The sequence below is a fragment of the Plutella xylostella genome, chromosome 19, assembly GCF_932276165.1.
Source record: "Plutella xylostella chromosome 19, ilPluXylo3.1, whole genome shotgun sequence".
NCBI lineage: Eukaryota > Metazoa > Arthropoda > Insecta > Lepidoptera > Plutellidae > Plutella > Plutella xylostella.
The window spans coordinates 1,388,972-1,399,544 of record NC_063999.1 but is presented as its reverse complement, the minus strand read 5'-3'; the positions used below and the strand labels follow the sequence as shown (position 1 = coordinate 1,399,544).

The 10,573-nt window shown below is 32.7% G+C and overlaps 1 long non-coding RNA gene across 1 annotated transcript; it reads left to right on the top strand.

Annotated features, from left to right (window-relative positions):
- The first annotated feature begins 7,382 nt into the window (after window positions 1-7,382).
- On the top strand, window positions 7,383-9,840 carry LOC125490005. Its single transcript, XR_007267393.1, has 3 exons — window positions 7,383-8,096; window positions 8,450-8,589; window positions 8,834-9,840. It is a non-coding gene; the product is annotated as an uncharacterized LOC125490005 (long non-coding RNA).
- Window positions 9,841-10,573: the final 733 nt, after the last annotated feature.

Genomic DNA, 10,573 nt, shown 5'->3' with positions numbered 1-10,573 from the left:
CTTAAATGATGTAGCATTTTTATATATCGTCTGAAGCTTGGGATTATACCTATTGTGAAAATAAATGTTGTTTATTAAGGTTTTTGTTTCGTATAATATGCAATTTGTAACGCCAACTTTTTTCCTTCAAAAGTATTTTTTTCACTGTTTCAAAGGACATGAGTGATTTTACATCTCGAATTAAAAATAAACTTGACACGTAGAGCTGTTTACAGTAATACTGTTTCCAGACAAGACATCCTACTATAATGATTGATGATTTGTTGCTTTCATTTCAGGTACGAGAACAAAAAAAGGTATGTGCGTTAAAACTTTTTTGTCCACTTTTTTGGGGTGGCGGTGATCGCTGCGTTTACCTTAATAAATAATCTTCACAGAGTAATCCATTTACCACGGGCCATATTCAATATTATACTTAAATTTGAGAGAGTTGTTTCAGTGAAGATTTTCTTAAACTGGCAATTCAATCTTTTCCTAAGCCTGAGACGAACGAAATAGCAAGTAATACTATAAGACGAGAGTGGTAGACGGGCGTTGAACCCTTGTCGGGTATACTATACAATCAATATATCAAAAACCAGCAGTCATAATTTCCGTCGTTTTGAAGTATAAAGTGGCCATTATAAACTAGCTATTAAAGTAGTTGAAAAATACCAAATAAGGTGTTTTGTATACTGTATCAGTATTTATAGGGGGAGACTATGTTATTTAGGTAGGCCTTACCTAGACCTCCTATTATCTCAAGCACGTTCTATATATTTGTTATTAGTCGCTTTGGAAATAATAATATTGGTAATAAATCGATTTATGGAGCTACATGATTCAGATTCATCATTTATTCAAAACTAAAATTTTAGAATTATTTATTTATTGCCCAGACAATGCGTTTACCACCATTTCACAGAGTCTCGGTCAGTGAGCCGCAAGACTTTTTAAATTCAGTTATTTTGGTGTGAGATATTTTGCATTACTGCCAGGTTTCTGACATTTTGATACGTGCCAGTCGAAACATAGTCATTGAACTAAAAACGGCACTTTTGAGACTGAAATGAGGCTCTCCTGGGAGATGTTTCTATTGAACTACGTTTGAAGAAGGTCCCAAGGCGTGAACAGTCCGAGTAAGATTAACTTGTTTGTTTTCTGTGCTAACGTCATGACACAAACGTCAAACGTACTGTACAGAGTGTTAAAAAAGGGTATATTAAGCCGAAAGGGAATAACTAGGAGTGTTCCAATAAAAATAAAAAAATAAAAAACACGCCTTGTACTAATGTACTCCCTTGCGGGGTAGGCAGAGGTGCATTGCTGCACCCACTTTTCGCCAGAGTGTTATGTTAGTCCCAATGTAATAGGGGGCGGGCCTCTAAATCTAATCTAATAAATACTCTGTTCTAATAAATACTTTTAAAAATTATCAAAATATTTACTGCATGGAACCTCTGATTGTTACGAGAGTTTTTAGTTTGGGAAGTAGAGCAGTTCAGTGTGCGATATATCTTACGGAATCATTGATAAAATTCAAGTTTTGCATTGTACCTGTACAATTGTACATCCGCCAGCAATGGAAAAGTTACGGAATTGGAACGGCAATGGCAGCTGGAACATTTTCATTGCTCGTGTTTACCAAAAGTTATGTAATGTTACATGTAAGAATACATTTTAACTTTATAGACAACGCATGATTGTTATTGAAAAAGTTAATTTTACTTTCTTGATTACTTCGGATCAAAGGATGAAGGTTCAAAGCAAAAACTGTTTGAGCGCAAATAATTACAAGAATTTAATTAAACTTTAACAACAAGTAACTGTTCAGAATCATTAGCTAAAAGCTAAGATATTCTAACTATGTCGCGGATAATACGGTAATGCCGTGTTTAAAATAATCTATTATTTACTTAGAATGTCACCGGAAAGTAGAATAATTTTCTTATCTAAAAGTTACCTATTTTATTTCCGAAACATGAAAATAGAGCTCAGCGAGAATATACGTAACATACGAGAAAGTTTTGCCTGAAAAAAAGCGTGTTGCGAAGAATTCTACAAAGTTGAACTAATAAGACACAATTATGAATAAACTTACCTCTTAGGTGACCATATAAATTTTTAAAGTATTTAAATTTACGAGTAAATATACGTATTACCTACTACGTATCCATAAAACGATGGAAGAGTTAGAAAAACAGTGAACGGGAGCTATCGTACAACCTTTACGTCTAATGTAACAAGATAGAGGTTAGCGGAGCGAGAATTGGTTTTCCGAAGCTAGAGTGACTCTTATACACCCTGGGCAGTCAGCGACTAATTTAAATCTGACTGCGTAGTGCTTTCACTACCGTACATTTACCACAGTAAATATCAAATAGTTGTTAAGCGCTTGTAAATACCTAAAACGGACAAAGTTAGCCTAGTGCATTTACACGATTGAAGAAGAAGAACTTGGTTCTATGTGAGAGAAGAATCGTTTACTTGGTATTATCATACATATTCCAAAAATGGTTTCTAGAATTTCAAACAAAAAGTATAAAGAATGTAAATGCTCCGCCATAAAATGTGTCAAATGGGAACTTAGACGGTGCCATAGTAGAAATAAAGTTGGAATTAAGTTACCATATATTTGCAGTTTTTGCAGAAATATGTGTCTGGCTGGATGGTCGCACGATCTTTCACAATTTACCGACACTGTGAAATCCATTTTTAGTCGATGTTTTTGACCTCCATTTTAAAAATGGCTGTTGTTATATTTTTGTCTGTTTGTGTTAAATAGAGAGTACTTAACCCTTACGTAAGTTTTTTCATAATATTCTTAATAGCTGTAGAATACTATCAATACGGATCCTGAAATGGTTACTTCCTAAATTTGGAAATAAATAATAGCAATTTTATTTCACTTTCTGAAAATAATCTTTACTGGATTCCACCGCTCATAAAATAAGATTTAAGTTTGCATAAGTTATCACATATCTCCGACACAGATGTTCGAAACTGCTGGAGTTCCTTAGTTGCGTAACTATTACAAGTCACAGAATAGGAAATGGGGTGCATTTTTCGTATCATGAACTTTTGCAGCTGAGTTAGGAATCCCATTTCATGCTTACATAAAAGTTTATTTCTCGCATGAATAACCTATTTGCAATGTTGAAAATCTATTCATAGGTTTAACGTGTTTTTTTTTACTATTTAGTTTATTCTTACTATACAGGTTCTTGCAAGAAGAGTATAGTTACTAAGGAAGCGAAGTTGTAACGTTTCGCCCTACCGCCTGCCTACTTAACTCCTACCTATTGGATTTACTAAGAAGATATTTGAAAACCACCTAACAAAACTAACTTGAGTGAAATAAGAGTGAAACAAATACTGCTTTGAATTGGCCATGAAACATCCAGGGAAGCCCTACGCTGTGTTGTAACCCAATAAACGAAAGAATAGTGAATTAAATAAAACTATGACCTAGAACTGATTACATACATCCTACCTGTCTATAATTATTGACCTATATACTACAACTTTAATGTACAACTTTTATTTGTACGATAAATACATATTTACAGGTAAGTACATAAAGATGATAAAATAGGTAATAATGTTTTTTGGTGTTGGTTAATAAGGGAAGCCCCTCCATACGCTTTGTAGGCCTTGATCACTACACCCGATTGAATCGATATATAAGACTCTAAAATAGATAAATAATAGCAAATATTCAATCGGAGCCCTCGTGGAACACAACCATTGACTTGGACATTCCTCCGACCAACTTATTAATCACTTCCCTTGCTCCTAACCTTATATATTTACATGTTTTATATTTATTTCATGTAAATAAATCAACATGAATACATGTTGTCAAAGCTAAATGGGACAATTTTATTTATAATCATAAATTAACTGAAACTAGAATAGTTCAATAATTTATAGTAGGTATAGTAACTTTATTAAATCATGAATTTCATAATAGATAAGTATTAGATAAATACATATGACTCTAATTTTGTAGCCAAGTGGGAAGTGATTTATTATTTTAAAAGATTAAATATATAATATGGAATATTGAATATTCTTTGATCTTATTGGAATATAGGATAATTGTTATGAAATAGTGAATATTATATAAACTTATTCAAATATATTATAAATAGTTGTAATAAATATATCCTAGCTAACTTTATTCCTACTATATCCGTGCTATCTTTATTTACATTAGAATTTATTGATTTAACAAGGAAACAAACACTTCTATGGGTAAGAATTTACATAACTTTCTGAAAATATGGAAATTGGACAGGAATCTGATCTACCTTCAAGCTATTTGTATTTATTGAGCAATATAGGACCAGAAATGATTTAGTTTAAGTATCTAGATCCCTTATTTGTGATATCTTGACACTTAGAATAAATTTCTCCGTCAATCAATTCTTTCCCTGCGCTGTTACTTGTTTTTAAACTCAAAGTCAAATAATGTTCTCTGCCATATAGATACTACAATAAATCATCTTTGAAAAGTTTATTTAAGTATGTATCTACTTTATTTTTTTGAATAATTACTATAGATAGCATAGATTCTACAGAAGTATTTATTTACCTAATGAAAAATCAATAATTTGAACAAAGAACCATAGAACAAATTTGAAGGTAGGTGTATTTTTTTATTTGATAAGAATTTATTATTTTTGAAATGAGATCTATTGTCAGGTTTTAGTTATTTGATAATCATCATCATCATCATCATCACCAGCCCGCTTTTGCCTATTTGTATCTATCCAGAAGTCCCTATTCTAAACTAAAATAAGTTGAACCAAAGCTAGGGAATGTGTAATGTGTAGGTTTTTCTCTAGCTAGCTAAATACTGAATGAGCGAGGTAGAAGACCTTTAGTGTACCTATCTAATCCCTATACCAGTGTGATGGAAATTGCAGCCGTGGGTTAGCGTCCATCAAGAAATAAAGTGTATAACATATATGAGAGATAAAAAGTGAATAGAAAGGGGACTTAGCTTCGCACACGGTGTTCCGCCTCGGCTCCACGCGCCTGGTCCTCAAGCTCCCACGGCACCGATCACTCCCTCCATCTGACCGCCTGCTCACCACGGCTGCTCACAAAAAAGTGAAAAAGAGCCCACGCGCTGCTCGCTTACGTGGATATTATCCTCTACCCTCAACTCGCCGATATCAATATTAAGGCTCACCTACACTCAGAATAATTATCTTGATTATTCTGTGAATCGCAATCGGTACAACAAAGCTTGGCACAAAGTTAGCCGACACCCTGAATGATTTCATAGACTACTTTTTCAAAAATCCCACGGGAAAACCCTTCCAAGGCGCAACAAATCCCACGGAACATCCAGTCGTAGTTTAAATTCATTATTTGCGAAATAGTTAATGTTTCGGCATCGATGGAACATTACATTCAACCCCTTATATTTTTGTAGTATCGCAAGTATATTATAATTGAGATATGGAAAAAATATACACAATAATATACACTACCCATTTTCGCAAATATCAAATTCATTGAATTTAAACGATGAAAAGTTAGTAAAAGGAAATTCCGATTATCACCTCAATATGTCTGTGTGTGTGAGTGTAAAATGACTCAGATGATTAGCCAACAAGATCCCCAGAAATTATCAAAAATCAACGACCATCCCTATTATTATTTATTATTTACATAACTATTGATCGAATACTTAGTAGATTATTCATGCTCCAATAAACCGGGAACAAGGGGATACCCTGTCGATCAGAAGGATCCAATGCTAAATGAGAAACCACAGAACCTTAAATTTATTTTTAAGAATTTTGTAGCATCTTTAACACGCCCTCTTAGAGCACGAACTCTCCCACGCCCTATGTTTTCGACGATGCATCATCAATAGAAATTAATAAAGTTCAAGTCTCATTCTAACAATCCCCAGGAACAATGTCCACCAATCTCCGAGCTTGATGTAGAGTGTAGAATTATTACTAATCATTTTACCAAAACTAGAAAGAGAATTATTATTGTGAACCATTATTGCATTCATGTTTACAACTGATTCACAACTTTTCAGTCCCCCTCCAATTCAGCAAAATGACAAAATTTTGAGTTGAAAAATATATATTTTTTTCTTTAAGTAATTACATGTTGAGTATAGAATATTATGAAGATACTGTTCATACAACAGTATAATTTGACTATGCTGTCCTAACCTAACACCAAAATCTTCATAAATATTCTCTTTTGTATAGTGTCGTGTCATTAAGGTGAAATCGGAATCTTTCCTTCAGTGCAGGAGAACAGCCATGATATTTTACTAAAGCCACTTTCACAAAACTATATGTTTGTAGGTATTATTTTTTCAATACATAGGTTCTTAGATATTCAATTCACCACAACTCTCATCCTCTTTCTCTGATTCACGCCACTCTAATAAACATCAAGGCCTTCTTCCTCCCCACTGATTAAATCAATAAAATATCATGTATCTAATTATTAATTTTCTTTTCTATCATTTACCTACCTAAATTGAAAAGAAAATACATCTAGTTTATTTACACTTCGATCAGAATGTGTTTTTGGTGTAAAGTGTATTTGTTTTCCGTCATGATCAACTTTTGTTATGTAGATATTTTTCTAAGCAAATTGTTTCAAAGTAATTGTTTTTTTTTTTTGTGTAAAGTGTAGTGTGTCGTGTGGAGTCTGTAAAAGGTACTTTGTAAAAACATCTATAGCCTGTATAGACGTCTCATGTGTTAATGCGTGCATAGCTAACTTCAATAATAAATCGACTAAAGCGTTTGTACCACGTTTGTGCCCGAGTAGAACCGCCTTTCTTCGCCAATTTACTACAAAAGCAAGACTAAGAGTGTATGGTGTGTAAATTACTTGAACCAATTTGCACACTACTAACTGACGGTCCGATACCCATATTGCAGGCTCTGCCTAATTTAGGGTCGGATGGTCGTGTGTGAGATATCCCCACATATTATTAAGTTAGTAGTTTTAAAAAAAAGTTAACTATTTATTTATAAAAATCTTTTTTTTTTTTTTAAGATTTTACTCAGTATTATTTCTTTTAAATTTTTATTAAAATACTTATTACATAAGTAGCAATAATTCTTGTATCTACATTAGTTGATCATTTGGAAAATATATGTGAAATAAAGGTAACTTTTGGTAGAAATTTCTTTTTTTTACCTAAATAAGTACCTATATAATAGGTAACTACTCAATCAAGTTTTACAGAAACAAATATACCAAAGTTTCCCTTATAAATGTGTGTGTGTGTGTCTGAACGAAGTATCAATAAACCCTTCATTTCCCAGTTGTATTTGTCATGATTATAAATCGCATTCAATTATCAAATAATTAAAACTTCATTCTTCATCATTCTATAATCAACTATTTAAGACCTGGCCAGGTACCTTTAACATTATTACCATTCAGACTTTAAAATGACCTTTAAAGTACTTTTCTTCCTTCCACATTCTTTGCTCTTTCAGTTTTTCGAAACATTATAATCACGACATAATCCCCGGGAAATGGCTATGTAAATACCCTACCCTTTTGTTTTCTCTATAAACGAAAATTATATCAGATCAATCATACAAAAATTAAAGTTCCTACTCTCATGTAACAGACAAATCTACCCCAATATTCCATCGATACCAAAACATCAAAATAACGCCATCTAGTTTTTTTTTCTACAACCTATTACACTAATACACTATTTATTTTATCAAATATGTCTAACTACTACTTCTACTTCAACCATTTTCTACCCTCAGTAACTACCTAAGTCGAAAATAATGTTACTAGGTAACTAAAAATATTTCTGAGATATTACAACTCTCCTTCACAACCCCTATTTGAAAAACACGGTCTCCATTATCCTTATTCTAGGCTGTTTGTGTAAATGTGCCTTACCTGTCTAACTGTCAAATTTATTAAAACTAAACTGTCAATGTCAACCTGACATAACCTTAACCTGTTTTTTTTTTTTCGCACTAAACAAAACAAAAGCATGCGTCGTTGTGTTCAACAACATCGATCGCACGAAGAAATCTAAAGTTTACCCGATTAAACTTACGAAACTCTAAAATAATGAATGAATCTTACAGGTAAGTGTCATTATTCTTTCAAATACCCTGTATGCATGCTACTACACTAAGTCCTCATGCCCAAATTATCGTGATTCAAAATAAACAACCTCTGAATTGTTAGTTATTTATACATACAATAGCTCTGTTTTACGGATCTTGTGTTTATAATAGATCTATTGTTATAAAAATCTAACTCAGTTAATTATCCCCCATACAGTTTTGAATTAATACTGACAAAACTAACCAACTTATTTCAACTTATTGTCAACCCCTCACCTTTTAAATAAGTATCCTAATCATTTGCTCTTCAACTCCTATATTTAAATAATTTTATTTGAATTATACCTATATCATTATTTGTTTTATTTCAGGACCAAACATAACAATGCAAACCCAACTACACTCTTTGTTGAACTAAAACCCATGATAAACCACTGATCAAACCATCCACTGTGACAAAACATTCACAATGCCTCACTACTTATAGACCAAAGTTAATGTTCTTCGATAAGTAAGTACCTATCTCTTTTCTACATCATGTTGTAATACAGTTTTATTTAAACTACCTGTACTTAGATTTTGTTATACTGCTATGAAAATCATACCCCTGTAGATCCAATATTGATGACCTATCATTGCTATATACCTACTTAATTTATATTGAACTAAATAGTCTTTTCATGAATTAATTACTATAATTATGTAAATCCTCATAATACCTAGCTTTTTTAATTAAATTCTATTCTTCTTTTCAGGATATGACATACTTTTTGAATGCTGATGATGATGATGATGTTCTATATTTGACAACCAAACTCTGAGACTATACATATACTATGAAGTAAACATCCTGACTCAGGTGAAGAAGCGGATTGCAACGGCACTCAAATAGGAACAACTAAACTACCCACATAATTCTTAACTTACAAAGAGTATATTGATACTAAATGAGGTCCTAGCCTACTTCACCTGGTCTAACACTTTATCAACAACAGTAACTTGCTACACATTAATTGTTTTCTAAATTTATTGTTATATCTGACCGCTATCCTTTCATCATATATTTCTTTAATTTTTTTTTTATGAGATTATTCTTAATTTTCTTTTCTTTATTAACTGTAACTCATACTTGTATTCGTTTAGGAAAATGTCTGATAATATCTGCTACTAATTGGCTCTCTGAAATCTGATAATTAAACATTTGGGCTTTTCCAGTTACTCTAAGTTAGGATGATAGCATAGATAGTGTTACAGTTCTATCCCAACTCCTATGATCAATGTTGTATAATATATCTACTTTTTCAAACATTCAAGTATAATAATTTAAGAGCCTAGTTATTAAGCACCTAGTCGATGACAAGCAAAGATCCGATCCAGAAGCACAATCAACCACATCAACAAACCAAAGAACCCGCACAACAAAACTCATACAATCAATACCAAACCGAACCAACCCAGCCAAAAGGATAATTAATAATTATAGACTAGTTGCTATAAGTACCGATTCCCCCGCAACCAGGCCAGTCCAGCCCAGCACCAACTACACAAGCTCCGCCACGCAAACTCCTCGATCCACCGATGCAGCCGACTGCACCTCCAGACCGAAATCCCCATCCATCATCTACGTGGGCCAGAATTTCTTTATCTAATCTAATCATTTCAGGTTGTTCATAAGGACTAAAATGCGCCGCGTTTTCGTTACATTTCTTTTTTTTTTATAAATTTTTATTTAATAAATCTACTGCTTTTACCTAAAATAAGACCATTTTATCATTATTTTACCTACAACCCCTATTCACTAATAATTCCCTAATCAGCTACATAATCAGAGAGACCGTTCATAATGATTCAGAGCAACACTAATATGACCTACCTACTATGTTTTATGTTATTCTCTTTAAAGGTAAGTAGGTACCTTAAGTAACCTATTAAATTTTATAGATAATGTCCTGAATAAGAATCCATTATATTATACAACTTCTGATGATTATATCCTCTAACTCCACGAGAAACATAGTCTTATACACAAACAACCCCTGATGATGATAATGATTATTTCCCCTTACTCCACGAGGAGCATATCTTAAATACATATACAACCCCTGCTGATGATGATTATTATTTCCTCTCCATGAGGAGCATAGCCACATACAACCCCTAATCTTTTGTAATTTTTTAATGAGCTACATAACATTACTACAACCCCTACTTATTAAGTACATTTTAATAAATGGATTATTTCCATTTCCTCATCCTAAGTTTATCAACTACCTACCTATCTTCACAAATGCTTCCTTATTACGTTCCGTTCCAATACAAAACCTAGCCTCTTGCGCTTCCTATTTCATGATAAATACCTTTCGTTTATAAGTTCGATCACTCCACGGCAACAAATTGTGATTATATCAAGGATATAATCACTTTCCTACCCCTAGTATGTAACAAATCATTACGAACAAAACGCAAGAGACTTATTATAACGTAACCATATTGAA